The sequence below is a fragment of the Myiozetetes cayanensis genome, unplaced genomic scaffold (genome assembly GCF_022539395.1).
Source record: "Myiozetetes cayanensis isolate MyiCay16 unplaced genomic scaffold, myiCay2020 scf15, whole genome shotgun sequence".
NCBI lineage: Eukaryota > Metazoa > Chordata > Aves > Passeriformes > Tyrannidae > Myiozetetes > Myiozetetes cayanensis.
In genome coordinates, this window is record NW_026087159.1 from 5,118,926 (window position 1) to 5,138,145 (window position 19,220).

Below are 19,220 nucleotides of genomic sequence, written 5' to 3' on the forward strand. Positions count from 1 at the left end.
AAAGCATGATTCCAAAATGCAGACCCACAAGCCCTGGGCTCTGGCTGCCTAACCTGGCCCTGTCACCTCCCTTTCTGCAGAGGACAACCCACCAGCCCAGTAAAAGCCATCCACTGAGCAGCCTTCCCTTGGGTCCCTGAGGTGTCTCCTACCTTCCCCCATTTGGCAGGATCTCAGAGCAGCTGTGCCACCACTGAGGAAGTGATTAGGCCCTTACTGAACCCTCTGCAGGCTGCTGCCATTGATGCGCCCCACAAATGTATTCCACTTCACTTGCCAAAAACATACAGGAGCTACAAAAGAGGGAGACATCTTTCAATAGCCCCTAAAATGACTTTTGCTCCTTTCCCTAAAAAGCTGCAACATAAATTAGGGCAGAGCTGGGCTGCTAAGAGAAGCTCCTTTGTCCCTGTTATGTTAGAAGAGAAAAATAATTGTTGGCTTTCCATCAGCCAGCAGGAACAACTGCTGTGGTGCCATGCCAAAAGGATTTGCACCTCTCTGTGCTTCTTTGTGGACAGCTATGATCTGCTGTTCTCCAAGTCAGTGTTTCTTTATTATGGCATGTATCAAAAGAGCACCATTGTTTAGAATATGCTCCTTATTTCACATTGGAGAGGGAAAATGATAGGAACATAGGGTCTCTAAGTTTGGAAGATGAAAAGGAAAACACAATAAAGACATTCGTCTTTGAGCTTATGAGCCTCTGACATGTCACAACTGTAAGCACTGAATCATCTCCCTGGTATACCTTGTGAACCACTTCCACTTCAAAAATAAAAATAAAGCATCAGGTTTCTTTATGTTCTTGACAAAATGTGCAGTGCCTGGCATTGAGCTGTGCCACATTATTTCCCTTGCTGGTGACCTGGGAGGGGTTTTTGAAAATTGATTCCTGTTTACTTTCATATGTTTCTTTACAATGGATAAATACAGTCTGAAGGACCCTCACCTCCCTCAAAATCTCCTTCTGTTCTCACTCACTGCCCTCAAACTACTTTATTCCTCAATAGCATCGGGAATACTGATGCTATTGAGTCTCATCCCTCTATGTTGACTTGTCTCACACACATATTATGAATTTTCCGAGTTGAAATAAGTGCTAGGAACATCTTTCCCCCCAAGCATTTCCCCCAATATTATATTTGACATACAAGCTAAAAGGCCAGCAGCTCTGACATCTCCTGCCTAGCCACCTGCAGCAACAACGTGCAGAGCTTGTGCAGGTGCTGCCCCACCGTGTGCTGCAAAGTCTCACCACACTGACCTGCAGGTCACACAGAGCTTTGCATCAGCCCATATAACCAGCTTATCCACAGCCTGAACTACCTCAAGTAGGGTACTAGACACTACACAACAAACCTGTCAGTTTTCACTGGGAGTGGCAGAGCCAATGCCCAAAAGATTCCTGCCTTTGCTTCATTTCAGATGTGTTTAAGCTTCAGCAAGCACTCAAATCCACTCACCTAGAAGCATCTGGAAATCAGAGATTTTGCAACTTTTACATTTCACCTGGACCTTAAACATTTTTTGTCTCCATGTGAGTATGAGTAGCATTGGCCTTCTCTCCATCGGGAGGCTCAGAAAGATGAGCTCTGAATGCACAGATCAAGGCACAGACCATCACAGTAGCCTGGGTTTCACTCTAACGCAGCACACAGGACTTCTACAAACCCCACTCTGCTCCAAATCCAATAGCAACAGGATGAACTCATTTTGACCTTGTGTAGCAGGTTTTTAGAGAAAAACATTCTGCCTTGATATTAAAAATTCTAGTGGTCATTAAATCACCATATTCCTGAGCAAGTGGTTCCACTGTTATCTACCCCTAAAGTGACAGATGTACCTTTTTGGTCCTATGTTATTATTACTCCTACCTTGAGGAACTGGACTCTATTGTGCCTTTCTCTGGAAGATCAAAGAACCCTTTAGTACGAAATACCTGCTCCCATGTAATTAGGTGCAAACCCTGAGCATCTAACAGAGTCTTAATTTGATTCAGAGGTGCCTTACCTGCTCCGATGGCTGCTCTGGACCCACTGCAGTGCCCTTCTTGGAGGGAGAACACCAGTGCTGGGCAGCATTGCAGCAGAAGCTAATCCAGTAATCCCATTCGTAATAAACAGTCACCGGCTGCTAACCCTTTCCAAGCATTAAAAACACTCAAAGACCTCAGTTGTTAAGTCAGAACTTTCCAAACACAAGACCTCCCTCAGGAACCAAACTGTCCCCATCCAGGTCTGCACACTGCTCCCCATCCTGCCACCATGCCCAGATGTTCTCTCTTGAAGCTGCCAATCCCTGGCCTTCTTCCAGAGAAGAGTTATTAATCAGGCATCGCCAGCTCTCTCCACTTTGGTTTTCAGGGGCAGCTGCTGCCTCTCATTAAGGGTTTACCCTTGCCCTTATCAGCAGCGAGTGGGGAACTCCAAGGCACAGCCCCCCGTTGTCCCTCATGCCCCTGGAAGCAGAAGGCAGGGAGCTGTGGTGGAGCAGGGCCCCGTTGCCGCTGGGTCACCAGCCCAGGGCTGCCCGTGAAGCATCGCAGGACTCCCCCGGGTGACCAGCTGAAGGAGTTCTGAGAGCCAGAACAAAGCCCAGAGCACTAACTATCTAACTGGTAATTACTTTCTGGTGAAGACTGAAAAATGGGTCATTAAAACCATATTAAACTGTTTTCATTAATACAAAAACCTGATTTACATTTTTTTTCCCACAGAGCCATTATGTTCCAAACGCGCTGCACGGATGATTTGTTTAATCACAACCACATGGAATAGCAATTTTAAGGGCCTGTGACAATCACTTTTTTTAACCAGGAAACCTGGTTTGCAATAATTGTCATGTTTTCTGTTAGCCACCTCCTCCGCTACTGTCATAAACCTGCTCCTTTCTAAACACTCTGCCTGCCTAGTTACACATAAAAGCAGCACAATCCACTGATACAATTAATAACACTGAATATTTAGGTCAACGTCAGTTCTATTAATTTTATCTCTTAAAGACTCGCACATTTTCTAAACAAGTCTAGCCCTTTGGGGGGTTAAACTGTAATTTGCAGTCTGGTTCTGAGTCCCTATCACATAATAGATCAATTAGGTTGAACACTCCAGTATATTAATCTTATTCACACAAAGTAAAGGCAAATATGGCTAATTACTGTATTACAATATTGCCTACTTTTTGCAAATATGTATTAAGGAAAAGGGGAGTTTATTACATTGAACCATCAAATAAAATTATCTTGATATTAAACTGACAGCAAATATGAATGCCTGTATTAATCCCTCTTATTTTTCCTAAATCAATATCCTTTGGAAGATCTGTTTGTCATTACTAATGTGTTGGATCTGTAGAAGAGGCTTTCTCTTTCATAGCAAGAACTCAGCATTTCCACTTTAAGCATGGCTTCTCTGTCATGGCATTCTATGAAACACAGTAGTGAGATTTCTTTTGCCATGTCTATCAGCTTTATTTTTGTACTTTCAGGTTAGGAACTAACAGTAGGATTCCAAAGACTCCAGAGAAATGCAGGTAGTGATCCAAGCCTAATTTCTGTGCCTCTCCCTGCAAACTCTCATGGCCAGAGGGCTTGTCTCTATGATGAAATTAATTGAATTCAATTTTTAAACTACCAAGTTAATCAAGATTGGCACAACATCTAACTGGCCAGTGGAAACAAGGAAAAGTCATGGTCAGCATTAAGTTTACCCCAGGCAAGCTGAGGTGAGCCTGAGCAGGATTTGCCTTTGTCTGCATTCACTAATTAGCAGGTACCAGCTAATTCATCCATGGGCTCATAATAAAATGGAGCAAAAAAAGTACTCTAAGAAGTCACCTAGTCTGCCTCGAGGCACCATGAAAAATGAGTTTAGATGTGACTAAATATCCTAGCAGGGACCTAATTCTATTCCTCGTCCTGCCACTGAGCTGTTGTGTGACCAAGTCACTTCCTCTCTTTCCCCACTGTGGTGATTTCCCAAGCCCCTGTCTCATTTAGTTCCCACTCAAGACCCCAGAAGGCAGGAATTCCCCCTCCCACCCACATGGTACCCAGCACAACAGGGGCTGGTGCTCAAGGCATTACTCTAGTCAGATGTTACACACTATTAGTAGCGAAGACAGGGCACAAATTAAGGGGATGGCTGTGCTTAGTGCTCCCTTAATGTTTTGCACATTTGAATTTTCCAGCAATAGCTCACAAGCTGTGAATTTGCTAAAGTGGAAACTAGGCCAATAAAGACAGATATCTGAATGCTTGGGCTGCTGCAGCAGAAATCTCACATGAAACACCTGACAGAAACATAGAGATTAATTTGCCCACATAACAGACAGTAAACTCAACAAAAGTATGTTGCTTTGAACAAAAGAGGAAAAAAAAGGCGTAATTTCCTCTACCCTGCTGCAGCATATGGAACAGCTTGGATCTCAGGATCATGCCACAGGACAGGGCTGAAAACAGGTTCCTCAGCTTTTTTAAGAACACACAAGTGTTTATACTAAGCACCCACTCATCCCAGAATCCAGTTGCTCCAAGGCAGTCCCTCACCACATGAAACATGTTGGGGTGTGATTATTTCTACAGCTCCACATACATGCACACTCCCACATACAGGAAAGAGGCCGAGCCATGGAGGATGCAGGAGCCAAAATGCTGATTTCCTGCCTTGGGCTGACATCACTGGTTTACTATTTGCTATTGGAAACCTCCTTGCTTGGAAGCATTTCCCAGACTTCTTGCATCTCTTCTCTGCAAGCTTCAGGAAGATAGACTATTCTCAGGTGATCCACAAAATAAAATGTTCCACAATTGATTCTGCTGAGAGCTTATACAGCTGCATGCATTATAAATTATTATTATTTCTGCCTTGAAAAGTGTTATTACATAGTCTGAGGCTACACTTTGTCTTTTCCATGCCTAGAACTGTTCCCAACTAGAGCTGCTTCACACATGTAGCTGTTCCATAAGCAAATCCCATTTTTTAAGTGGGTCATCAAAGGTCAAGAATACTTTGGGTTTTCCTTCTCACGCCATGGGCCTCTAACTTCAAATCCTCTCTAGAATTTTTTTAACTGCCAGGTTGAAGAAATCCATGGCCAGAGACATCCAGATGTTTGTTACAAAAGATCCAGAATATGAGAAACAATACAGAAAAATTTCCTATTTGCTTACAGAAGAATCAGATTATCTCTGTGCTCAATTTGCCAGAAGTCAGTTATTTAATTAAATCTGTTCCTGTTGTTTAATAGAATAATCTTGGAAAGAAAAATCAGTCTCTCAGTTCAAGAAAATCTGTGCAAATGACCACTTTTCTCTCCTAGGTTGGACCAAACTTTACTAATCAATAGTTTAATTATATCATATGGAGCCAACACTTGGATTAATTATTATGACAGAAGCATAGGATTGTTGGCTTCATAGGCCTGAAGTTCCCAAGACTGACTCCATTTAAAAGAGCAACACTTATGGAAGCCTGGAGCGAGGAAAAATTCTCCAGGAGAATCTCTTGAACATGAAGAAAGGGACAGAAAAGGACTTGGGAGTTTGGATTGACAGGAACATGAGCCATCAGTGTGCCCAGGTGGCCAAGAAGGCCAATGGCATCCTGGCCTGGATCAGGAACAGTGTGGCCAGCAGGAGCAGGGCAGTGATCCTTCCCCTGTACGCAGGGGTGGTGAGGCCACCCCTGGAGTGCTGTGTCCAGTTCTGGGCCCCTCAGTTCAGGAAGGATATTGAGGGGCTGGAGCAGGTCCAGAGAAGAGAAACGAGGCTGGTGAAAGGACTTGAGCACAAGTCCTATGAGGGGAGGCTGAGAGAGCTGGGGTTGTTCAGCCTGGAGAAGAGGAGGCTCAGGGGAGACCTCATCACTCTCTGCAACTCCCTGAAAGGAGGTTGTAGCCGGGTGGGGGTCGATCTCTTCTCCCAGGCAACTATCAGTAAGACAAGAGGGCACAGTCTTAAGCTGTGCCAGGGGAGCTTTAGACTGGATATTAGGAAGAAATTTTTTACAGAGAGAGTGATCAGACATTGGAATGGGCTGCCCAAGGAGGGGGTGGATTCACCGTCCCTGAACATTTTTAAGATGAGACTGGATGTGGCACTTGGCACATGGCAGTGTTGGATCAAGGGTTGGACTTGATGATCTCAGAGCTCTTTCCCAACCCAGTTGATTCTACGATTCTGTGATGAAAGTGATGCATCTCTTACTTCCAACAGCTACTGCACTCTGGAGTGCATGGTCAGCTTGAGCTGACTTTCTGCCATCAGTGTCCAGGGTAGAGGGAGCAATCAGCTCTGCCAGAATTCTAATTTCAGGCAAGAATACATGCTCTCTTCAAAGCACAACTGCACATGGGGAATACCAAGGGCACTGGGATAAGGTTTGCTCATTCCACAATCAAAGAGCTCTTAGGCTTGCAAGCTTTTGCAGCAGCTATATTAATTTATGTGTATTTCACCTGTTTTCCTCTGAAATTTGACATCTTTTGCCTGACCCAAGAAGCCCATTCTACAACAGTAAGCATCAGTGAGCTCTGAACTCTGCAATCAGCCCAGTGGGAGTACATCCAGCAAGCCTCTAGCCCAAAACAACTCCAAGCAGAGGTTTACAAGCCAGGTACACCTCTTGGAAATTAACTGGAGTCTGGAACTGGAAATACAAGGTCTTAAAAATTATTTTCTTTGTGCTTTTACAATTAAATGACTTATAACAAAAATGTTATATTTGCAGGCCACTTGCTCATGACTTATTGCAAGGTCTTTCCTGGTACTACAATGTATGTTTTTTTCCAGGGACTGTAAGGATTAAATAAGAAAAACACAGACATGTGAATTGTTGCTACTGGACATTCAAATAAGCGATTTTCAAGATTTGCCTTTGTTCTGAACTGCATATTATTTTTAATTATGCACCAAACAGCACTAAAGCATAATTTTTAAAGACCCCCAAAGGATCCAGGCACATCAATAATCCAGGAATCAAAAGATAAGTCATGAAGAATACACAGGACATAAATTTTTGGGTGTAAAATACTCTATAGTAGAAAAACTGATGTTCAAAAAGGAAACTAAGATAAGGGTTCACAAGGAACTGTAAGAGTTAATACTCTCTCCCTCCATTAAACACATCAAGAGTGTTCTTTTCCTAATGAGTTAACCTCTTATTATTCAAGTTTAATGGGGACATATATTTGTTTAACCCTATAGCCTCAGGAGTCAGAATTTCCTGGTGTTAATTATATGGCATATATTCAGACCCTCTGCTAGCAATGTGAAATGACAATTCCTGACAAACCTTGAAACCAGAAATCTCCAGCAAACCTCGGTCTGCTTGACAGAAGAAATATACCTAAAGATTGTAACTCCCCACACGTCCTGAAGTCCAAATCCTTCAAGGTAATGGACAACAAGCTTAGCACACATCTTGCTCCGTACAGCCAGTTTGAACTTGTGCAAATTGAACAGGCAGGATGCTGCCAGGAGGGAGCTTCACAGAGAACACGGCAGCCTTACACTTTTCCTTTGTCTGGAAAGGGAAGGGACTCAGGCAGATCACACACCAGTGTAGAAATTCCACCTGGGAGTCCCCATTTTAACTCAAATGTGTACAGAAGTGACTGCATGTGCACAGCACACTCTGCTCAAACAACCCTACCAGAGTTTGAATTTGTGGTGTCGTTTTGCTCTTTTTCTTTCAAGAGACTTCAGTAGAAAGAGCAAGAGCAGGACCAACACCATAACAAGATTGCCAGCAACACCAGAGTGCTGCTTTAGGCATTCACCAGGGAATGCATATACCATAATGCTCCCAAGGAACACGGGAAAGGGGGTGCACATGGGATATGCACACACACACACCAGACAATGACAGCTGTGCAAGGGATGCATTTAGCCCCATAGAAGTCTCCTCCCTGAGTTTTTGGAGATAAAAGCAGACACACTGATAAACACAAATATCTTCAGAGTCAAGGTTACCCTGGTGGTTCATTTGTCTGTTTAATGATCATACAGAACCAGAAGAGCATAAATCCCGTGACAGTAGCACAACATGTATGAATTTGCAGAAGGAGAGATACACAACAAAACATAGTAGTTCCCCCCAAAGCCATCTCCTAAAAGCAGCCTCTTGGACCATTTATTGTTATCCTAACAGAGAGACATTAAGTTACAATTTCAGGGTAGAAGCAGGCATGCAATAAATACCCTATTTTTTGTTAATTTCATGATGCAAGTCATAGTTTGTTTAAACAAAGAGTAGTTGTCTTTGTCACTGATTCAGCATCTCTCCCTTAATTCTCTGCTAGATCTGGGCATTCAAAAGGAAGGAGGCTATTTGCAGCAACACAGTTAACAGGAGGCTCAATTTCCACTCCACAATATGATATGCTGAAATGTCAGCAAAGAAAAGTGAGTTGCTACTAAAATTGGAGATCAAATCCAAGTGCCATCAGTACATAGCAACACAAACTCTGATCTTCTCTGGATCAGGAAAGAAGCTGTATTTAACTCTCTGGAAGTTAAACTACACCTGGTGTCTCTTTTTTTTTTTTCTTTTTTTTTTGCTATTTTAGGTTGCAGACAGGGTCGCCCAGATTACACTGAGCACTCAAACTCTGTTTCTCTTTCAACAGATTGAAGGTACACATTCAAGCCCTTTTTAAATCAAATCAGAGATGTTTTTAGGCCTGGGAAGGAAAGATTCCTCCAGAGTCTCACCAGCATCAACAAAAGCAGATCTGCAGGTCCAGTGGCCATCTCCTTGGGACAGTCACCAGAAGCCACTGTACTTCCACCCACTTGCAGATCAGCTGAGCCTACCACTACCCTGCTACTTCCATCCTGCTTATTGCAATGAATAAGTATATCAATAATTAACAGCAAGTTAAGAAGATGATGTGCACTTCTGTAGGGTCCTTCCTCTGAGGAGCTCGTTAACAGCACAACAGCCTTGCAGAGCCATTGTTCTCCATTTCACAGACAGGGCACTCCACCACATGCAGCAGTGGAGTGCCTCCTCCAAGGGCCCTGGAACAACCCACCAGCAAGGCAAGGCCAATGATGAACAGTCAATGCTGTACCCACCAGGCTGCACTTCACTTAGTGGGGGGAAAAAAAAAAGTCCCACCAGCACAGGTTGCCTTCCCAGCCACCTTAAAAATCAGAGATTGCCTTTAAAGCTCTCTTCTTGTGAGAGAAGCAGGTTCGTTTTTGCTATGCAACATTGAAAAGAATTTTGGGGGGCAGGCAAAGTCAAGCACAAGGGGAAAGTGGTTATTTGTAAATAACCATATAGCCATGCATGGCTTGTGAACCATGGTTAATTCAATACCCACACGTGCTCATTAGAGCTATTCATGCGCCTACTGCAATCAGCTTGTTTACACACTTATCAATGACAACTTTCAGATTATTACTTTAATTAAGAAAACCCCTTCATTCATTGGGATTATATCACCAAAACTCCTTTTCCACTGGGGGAAAACTAGTACTTACAGGAAGACAACAAGCTGAGCTAAGTCAGTACAGCTGCCAGTTGTTATGGGGAGCTCATGTTTTGAGGAGAAAGAGACACAGGGAGCCAACATCAGGTGCCTCTGCCACAAGCAGCAGGAGGCAGGACTGTGATGAACCAATTGTCAATTATACAACCCGCAGTGAAGAGGCTTCACAGCAAATCCTGTGGGACTCTATCACTTCTGAAGGAATATCCTATCAGGAGCGGCCCCACAGCATCTTCATACCCATTCCTGGTGCTGGCGGTGTTTCCTGGGCACCCTACCAGCAGGATGTCACAGAACTGCTAAACCTCAGAGCCTTTGGGACCTCACTGGCTTGGAGTCCCACAGTGCTCCTGTATTCCTCCCCACATCTCCTCAAGGGGACTTGTCCCAGACCCTGTCATCAGCTGTGTCACAACAGGGACACTCTCCCAGCCCACCAGGGCCAGGCCAGGTCCAGACTCCAGCAGCTACAGAAGCACCTTGTTTGAACCAGCCCCACAGAAGTTCATACTGGGGCACCAGATCCTCCAAATCTGTTACAGACACTCCACAGAGGCCTCAGCTCAGGAAAGCGCCCTCCAGAGCGCCAGAGGTGTGACAAGGCTGACCAGGAGCCATTGGTGCCCAGCACTAACCAGTGCTGCTCGCTCAGACCCCACACAAAGCACCTCAGCATCAACCACCTGGTGACCTGCCACTACATGAAAGCTGAATGTGAGTTGACCTGATTTTATCAAAGGAATAAAACAATTCCTTACAGATCTAGTTAGACAACAAGTTCTCAACAAACTCACCTCCAAGTCAAAATTATCACCCAGTTATCTCCAGGAGGAGCAAGACTCAGCTGCAAATGAACTGACTAACAACTGGTTAACTCTATCAGCATTTCCTAACATCCTCAAGTTCTATCAGTGGCAAGCCATGTGACATTATTTCCCAGGAGAGGATTTTAACATCGTTACCATTTTATAGAGCTAAAAGGGCCATGTTAATAAAATGCATAATTGAAATTTACCTCTCTTCTCATACCAAGAAGCTATAACACTTTTGCACTGCCTATCCTCAATATTTCTTGTATTCTACAGCTATAACTGCTTCCCAAAACAAGTTTTTAACTGACACATAAACCAGAGTATTTCTTTATCATTTATCTCTGAAGGCAGTAAATTAATCTAGGTTATGGTATCTGACTACAAACTATTCTACAGATTGCTTTTATACATTTGCCAAATACATTCCAAAATGTTGCATGGAATAAGTACCAGATAAAGAACATAAACTCTGCAAACCACTAAAAAATTCTAATATTTATCTGTTTTTTCTAGCTCACCAATTCTTCTCTGTCCTTTTTTCCCCGACGCATATTTCTAACTTTCCAGTATTCATATCAAAACCCACTTCTCCCCCTTGTTTGAAATTAAACCCTCAGCTATTGACACAGAGGAGATTCTCTCACACCCTCAGCAGACTGTAATAACAAGCTGTTGAAAGAAGGAGCCTTGTAGGAACTGGTGTGAACGCAGGCTCCCGGCACTTGGAGCAAGCACTGCACAGCCTGTGTGTGAGGAGCACTCCAGTCACCAGCACCTCTTCGGTCTGTTTTTCCTCTACATTACTCAAGGTTTGTTCTACGAGCTAAAAGACAGAACAAACTACATCACTTACTCCCTTTCCCCCCACTTTAATTTCAAATGTCTACTCGTCTTTAATGCTGACACAAAATTCGACAAGTGGGGCAAATTTTGTTCCCTGCTGCCCCAAACCAGGACAGCTTGGGTTCAGTAGTAAAACATCTGTTCATTTTAGCAAGCCTTTATTTGTCTCCACACAGAGTCACTGCTCCAAAGACTTTACATCTGGACAGAACGATCCAGAGCTCTCAGAGCATCTTGTGGAGCAAATGACTTTATATTAATAAGAGTCACATCTATTACTATATAACCAAGCCCAGTCAAAACCTCTTTCCAGGTCACTAGTAGGTGGCCATGGAGGCATTTTAAACACATATCTGCACTAGTAATTCAGGAGAAGTGCAACTTCTGGGAATTCCTCAATATTTTTGTCTACCAGGTGGGAGGGGAGGAGGGGTGGTTGTCATGACCAAGTTATAGGAATCTTTTGATAGAAAAATCCTTTTCTGCATAGAAACCATCTCAGGCTGTATTCCTGTACTGTAACTTGGGAAGGGTGAAGAAACACTAGTTTGAATACACTAATGAACAGAGCAAAACAAACATGACCCATGTTCCACAACACAACAGTGCAAAGCAGCCTCTGCTGATCCAGCCTAGTCCTACCAACGCCAATGGGAGCTCTGCCATCCACTTGGATGGGATTAGGGCTCAGCTCTAGATAACTAGCTCAAGTGGAAACCACCACATGCATTACAACTGGAGGCAGAAATAGAAAGCTATGGGCCGGATTCTGTCACCTTTAGTCAACCCTCCTTCCTCCACCTCAGGCAAACACAATCCTGGCCACTAAACCAGCCCATTTGCTGCCTAGCAGATTCTTATTCCTTGGCACTGGATACCCGGGATTTACAAGCCATGTTTAGACATAAATAGAGATCAGTCTCCAGGCAGGATCACAGAAGGGCAGACCCAGCCAGGCAGCCCAGCGCTGATGACACTGATTAAGAAGGTACACTCGGAGGAGTGAACCAGCAGGAGACTAAACCAGTGCTGGCACAGCACTGGCACCAATGCCAAGGGCAGAAGGAAGAGCAAGCCCTAGTAAGCACCCCTAGCATGAGAAAGGTTAGCTGTTCTGGGCACTTGCAGTGCCCCAGATGTCAGAGTGGATCAGTGCCGGGGGTAGCAGGGGTGCTGAGATCCCGGGGTAGGGCTGGATAACAATGCAGGGCACAGACAGAGCAAGGGCTGGTCATTAAAGCTTGAATAGGCAGAAAGGAAAAGGAATCTCCTAATCATTTCCTTTAGCCATCTCAGCTCCTCTCCCATCCTTTCCCCCCTCCTGGCCTTTTGAAGATGCTTGCTAATAAGTGTTAACGAGTTGCCTGACAAAGGAGGAGGGGGAGGGGGAAGACGCTAGCGAGGAAGAAAAGGGACCAGACAGAGGTCTGTGCATGCCATGGCAGATTCTGGATGCTAAGGATCCCCAGGACAGGACCCCCACTCCTGGCAGGCTCATTTCAAGCTCTGACCTCTCTGACTGAGCTTTTTAATTTTTTTGTATATATTCATTATTTTTTTTCTGCACGCCGCATGTCTCCTTTCCTTTCTTCCAGTCCATCTGAGACACGCCTGCAGCTTGCACTCACCAGCTCACCACTGTGTCAGTGCTGCCACCTTCTTCAATTCCACCACTTGTTTTCTCTCTCCCTCCATTTCAGCCCTGTCTGATGGGAGCCACAACACAGCTGCACACACTGAAACACCCTGGGCTGCCCTGTTTACCCCATCCCTCCTGCGACAGCAAGAGCAAGCCTGTCCCATAGCCCAGGCAAGAGACTCACATAATACTCTCTGCATTTTCCAACCACCTCTACAGCAGCTGCTCTTTCCACCTTGGAGGCTTCACCATCTTAATCAGATTTACCCCCTTGTGGCTTTAAATGCTAGCATTCCCATTCCTCACTTTGCATGGAGGGACTGTACCTCCCACCAGAGCTGCCCTCTGGACACAAGATGCTGCTATTCTTCTGCCCCTCTAGGAATCACTCACTTGATCAGTAATTCACATCACTTTTTCAGTGGACCAGCAACTACAGAAGACTGTGAGAGAACAGAGTATCAGGACAAACATCTTTTCCCATGAGAGAGTTTATCTCAGCTAGCTTCTGGCATGGCTCCATTCCCATGGTCCATCACCCAAGCCAACTAATCCACCCTCTCTGACGGGAATTGCAGCACCAAAAGGAGATACCACAGAGCCTAAGGACCACCACCATTCTGCTCTCACCTTAAATAAGGGAGCCCCTCGTTGTAAAAGCAGCACCTCAGATAAACCAGCAGGACTCCACAGAAAAGTGCAAAACGTAGCTTACCTCACCTAAATCTGTAACAGCCTGAGACACAACTCCACAAGCAACACTGCCCCCACAGCAAACCCTTCTGCTAAGGCAGTATTTATACAGCCCCCACCCCAAAGCAATCAGTTCATTTCTCCCAGCTGGCCCATCTCTAACTCTCCTACAAATCACTACCTGCTGCCTAGGCCTTGCTCTAGTTGGTACCAAGGGACTGATTAACTCCTTCCCTGCCAGCCACTGGAGATTTGTGTAGCTTATGCCAGCTCCCCAATTGTGTTTTCTCTTCCCAGTGCCTCTAAGATTAAAAAGGTCTCTCCCTGCCACAAACACATATGGGGCTCTGTCTACATAAGGAGGTCATCTGGCTGTTCACCTCATTTGGAAAATCATTGACCTCATTTATATTCCTAAATGCAAATCCATGCTCCAAATGTATCAAGTGATTCAACTCGAAATCTCAGCCCTGAGCAATCTCCCCGACCTGCAAGTCTTCCTATCGACTACAGACCACTCCCCGTTTCTTTTGCCAGCAGAAAGAAAGCAAAGCTAGACTCTCCCCCCAACCACTATAACACCATTAGGAGGTATTTGTGCCAGCTGAATCCAGCTTCGGTGGAGTTACAGACTAAATGAATTTAACCCATAACTTTGTTTCCCACAAAGCACAAACGAGACCCTCAACATATGGATATTTCTTAAGGAAGTGATTTTCTGAGAACAATAGTGAACTTGAAGAGACTGACAATGCCTCTTTAGTGGTTTGGCTAATACAAGAAGGTTATCAAGTTGTCCCAGGAACTCAAAAAAAAAAAGGAACACTGAACTAGATATGCAATTTTTGAATTGCCAGAAAACCATTGATTTAGTATCTAATCATATAATTGTGATCTTACTCATTCATGCTCAATTCATCAAGAAAACCAGTTCATTCATTTAAAGAACCAGGCATAAAATTTATATATTGACTACTCTGTTTTATTGCCAAAGCCTACTGTATTATACTTTAGTTTTATGTGCATTATAATAAAAAGCATGTGTGAATTCTCATATTTTAAAACAGTGTGCATCCTTGTGGTTTGAGTTAATGCTTTTGAAAACGGTCTCCACACGATGTTATCTGAAAATAGAATCCAACTACGATAAAACTTTAACTCTTGAGATGTGGTATAATAGCTTTTCGTGATAAAAAGAAATCCATTTTCAGAAATGGGGCTTCAGCCACATGTACAGAAAACATTTAAAAAATATAAAACTTCTAAGGAGGCAAAGTACATAGCAATTCACTGCAATACAAACATCATCTCCACCAAGGAGAAAAAAATACTTTAGAAACTATAGCACGGGGAAAAAAATGGTAATCCCAGCCAGGCTGAAAGGCTAGAGGGAGTACACCAATAATTAATCATTATGTCTTACCAAAGAGAGAAAAAAACTATTTTTCAGCCCAGGCACAGGCTAATATTAATATACCATTGCATGTGAGTACTAGATAAATGGAAACTGGAAACATGCTGTTGGCAAATGGCAGACTTAATCTCTGTGTTCTTCATATATAATGAAGTCTGCAGTTGCAGGAGGATTATGGAACAAACATTTGTTCCCATTTTACTGAGCCTATTTATCTGCAGTAAATATCAGCACCAGAGATAAGAATAATATCCACTTTGTGTTTTTCAGGACACCATCAGAGAACAAGACCTCCTGCAAATAATGAAAAGAAGATGAGAGTAAATGAAGCTATAAGTATTTGTGCAACATAACATTCACATTACTTACGTGCTGAGAAATAGTACTTATGTCAAATGCTGGGTGTGATTTAACCATTTGCAGTTCCATATTTTTCAGACTAGCTCTGTGCACTTGAGGATGAGCACGTTTATAATGCCCAGCCTCTGTCATATAAATAGCAGTGACACACCATCTTCATTTGCTTCACTGCTAACAGGTGCTACCATCTTCAGTCTTCACCAAAGGTCAACTGCAGCTTTCTTAGGAATACTGAGCTCTATTCCAGCTAACAGACTTAAATGCAAATGGTTCTTTTTTTTCTGCTGAAGTATTACTCTGTTTAACAGTCAAGTCACAATATGGCTTATTGTTAGAGCATATTACCCAGTTCCATTAATTACTCAGCTACCTTTTCACCATCTAGAAAAATTACCTCCAATTACAGGTTACTAAATGACCTGTTGTTGCAGCACAGCCAAAATTAATGGGGATGTAAAAAACAGAGGTGTAACTCCCCTGACCCTCCTCAAGTTAAACCAGAATCTTTTTGGCCCGTTAGTCTAAGGAAGACAGTGCTCTTCTTGGGTGACTGATTTTTAGTGACAATTACTAAGTAGTTGTCATATTCTGAAGTTGCTCACCCTGCCCTCCAGGGACAAGAGGCCCACTTGAATTAATATTTGTGTTGAAGCAATTGGAGCCTGACTCTGTTGCCCTCCTGCCCTGAGGTTTAGAACCAGTGCCAAATCACCGAATCACCACCCTGATGGGCTTGTTGGGTCGTAGCACCTGAACATTGTAGTCATGGAGGTCCTTGAGCCAGCCCTCTGCTTCTCAACACTCTTTGTATGTAAAACAGAAAATCCTCTAATTAAGAACCAGAACCTGGAGCTTCTCATTTCCAGGAGAGACAACTGGACTTCCAAGTCCATACTGGATCACACCCTGAGGCTCCAGCAGTACTTAGAGGTAGTACATTAATGAACTTCTGAGGAAACCATCCATTGCACAGTGACAGAAACTCCAGTCCCTGGTGACATTGTGTCAAACCTTCAGTATGCTTCAAGTGACTCAGAATGACACTCAGCTATATAAAACACAGCCATCTTCAGACCATTTCACTTTCATGAAAGAAATAGCTATGACCATGCAACCTTTTTTTTTTTTTCATTTCCAACTGTTAGACTTCATTATATTCCACCCAAACAGCTGCTAAAAGGAACCCAAGGTTTCACGTGGAAAGAGCAGCACAGAAAGTGGATTACAACCATTGGATGGAAGAATAGGGACCTCATGAAAAATGAGTGTCTGGTTCCCCCTGTGACAAGATATGAGAACTCCAGCCAAGTCTGGAAACCCTTCTGTCATGTCTGGTTACTTCCGCTGCGTATTGTGTCCGCCAAAACATGCTCCTCTTTCGCACAAATGGGAAATCTTTACTCTTAAGTGAATCTAGGGCAGTATCTAATGACACAGCCAAGCAATCCCAGCACTCCACCTTCCACAGGGTGTTCAGAGCAGCAGACGAACATATCAGTGACATGTCTGCAGGAAGAGGCACAGGCAGACACACTTTCCCCTGCCCTCAGACAAGATAACTAGCTGAGACTCACCACCATGCTTCTACATTAATTCTTCCTGACCAAGCTGTTCTGAGTTTAACCAGCTCGGGAACAGGCAGCAGGAAATGGGGCTGCTTGCATGTGCCCTGAGGGATATAGCCAGTGTCTGACAAAGGCTGCAGCCCATATCAGATCTTTATTCACGGGACTGGAGCTTCCAAAGTGGCAATGGAGTAGCAATACCTTTGCCGGATGTTTTCCATCTGGGCTCCCACTAAAAACACCAAGTGGTGAAAACAAGCTACAGCACATGATGGCTCTGATGTTTTTCCCCTTTCCAAATTCTCATTGAATCCTGCTCTTATGGTCTGTTGTTCGCAATTAGGATACAAATGATTCGTGGGCTTGTAATTTAACCAGTTCATTGCAACACTTACATGAGAGGATTCACTGTTCAGAGAGTACAGTCATGTAGTGAGTTTGGAGACCTACATCACAGCACACTGCATCATACCTGAGCAGTACAAATCAGCTCCAGCAAATACCTGCTTTTGCCTCGGTTAATACATCTATTCAGCAAAGCAGGGGCCATCAGGAAGATTTAAGCATATACACAAAACTAAGCATACATCTAAGAGCTTTACTGAATACATGTCCCTTGCAGCCTTGTGATAATCATGTATCTTTGCAGAAACAAAATGTTAATGAGCATTCGTCAGAATCCTTTTTGCTTCACATTAAAAATACTCTTTGTGCAAGTGTTCCCAGGAGAACAAGGAAGAGAGGATGGAGATTTCACAGCTCTCTGAAGGCTTTTATACAGCATTCATCCTATTTTGTCCAACTCAATAGCAGCTTCTGCTTCAACCACAAGTTTACGTCACTGTTGCTACTACCCCCTAAAAAGGCAGATATGGATTCACACTAAAAATGACTGTGCTGAAGACAAATTTGGCAGAGTATCATCATGTAAAAGAGAGACAGAATAGACTGTGTGGGGGTTGTAAAAGAAAAACAGTGGGTGACCACGAGTACAGGCAGAGAATAAGAGCACAAAGCCAAGCGCATTTAAATAAGCCCAATGACAATCTCAGATACAGATCACTCTTGAGCTGGCTGAAAGAGGCTTGGAGTGGGAACACAAACTGACTCTTGATGTTTTCCTTACTGCAGTGTCCAGAAGCTGGTGCATCTTCTTGGTGAAAACATACAAAGTAATTTCTGTTTCCCCTCTTAAAAGGAAACCATCTGCATGGCCCAAATTTTGACTAACCACCTGATTTGAAAGCAGTGTGGCTCCAGAGCAGGCAGACAGAGCAGCTGTTTTCCCTCAGGGAGCAGAAGTGACATTATGACTGCAGTTAAAGACACTGAGGCCAAGGAAACTCTGTGTCTGAACTTCAGGTTCATGCTCACACTTCAACAGGTTTCAACAGAAATCTAAGGACATATGGTGTCCTTGACTCCAGTGAGTAAAGTTTTACTTGACAGTCAATAGTGTGACACCATCCTCCAGCACTCAGCCACATCCTGGGGCTTTTCAGCTCTTCTCAGACATTTGGGTCCCATAAACAAACAGAAACGTTTGCTAGTTGTAGAGGCTCCCTGGGGAATGCCCTCCACCACACTTCCCACTTTCCAGCCCCCACAGCCAACAAGACCTTGAGTTTCAGTCTTTGGATTTGAATTAATGCCCACAGCTTCTCACTGTGATACTCGCTTGGAGAAATGCACCACCAGAGCAAACGCTTTTCCAAATATTCCAAGGGTGTTGCATCATCTCCTGACAAGCATTAAGAATAGGGGAGTTTGAAAGTCAAATTGTGCCCTCAGAAAGAGTGGCCACTTTGCTGTGATAATGCTGTGCAGGCAGTGCCTCTCCACACTGCCATTCGTGCTGTCCCAGTGGTGACGCAGCACACAGATTCCCATTATTAGCAGCTCTCAAAAGTATAACAGACAAATTGTAGCCTGGTAATAATTATTAATGAGAAGAATACTTTGTACTTTCAGATTTTTGTTTGTATGACAAACAGATTTTGAATCATCTCCCAGCCAAAGGTGTAGACACACAGGTACTAGTAATGCAGCACCAAAGAGTGCTTGTTTGGATCAGGCACGGCTCAGATCCTAAAAGCTGTCACCAGACCACAGAGCAAGAAAAGCCATGAACCCATGATGTACAGATCTGCTTTTCAACCCTGAGGAGCCCTGGCAGTTCGAGTGCAGCCACCACTGGAGGGATTTAGCAGTGCTCTTGTTTGCTGCTTTCTGTCACTCCTCGAAGCCCCAGCTCAGACTTCCCAAGCCTGTCTCCTAACTGCAGGAGCACCGTGCCCTCCCGAGCCCTCCCCACCCCTCTCTCAATGCCCTAAACTGACTGACGGAATTAGATTTGTGGAGTGAACTCAGTTGCTTTTGATCTCTATTCAAGG

General features: G+C 43.9%; 2 protein-coding genes across 2 annotated transcripts in view; both read right to left on the minus strand.

Annotated features, from left to right (window-relative positions):
* BRS3 (bombesin receptor subtype 3) overlaps nucleotides 1–19,220 on the minus strand; it is a 478,452-nt gene that overhangs the window by 170,370 nt on the left and 288,862 nt on the right. The window lies entirely within an intron of this gene.
* Nucleotides 1–19,220, minus strand: part of ZIC3 (Zic family member 3) — a 64,142-nt gene that overhangs the window by 30,020 nt on the left and 14,902 nt on the right. The window lies entirely within an intron of this gene.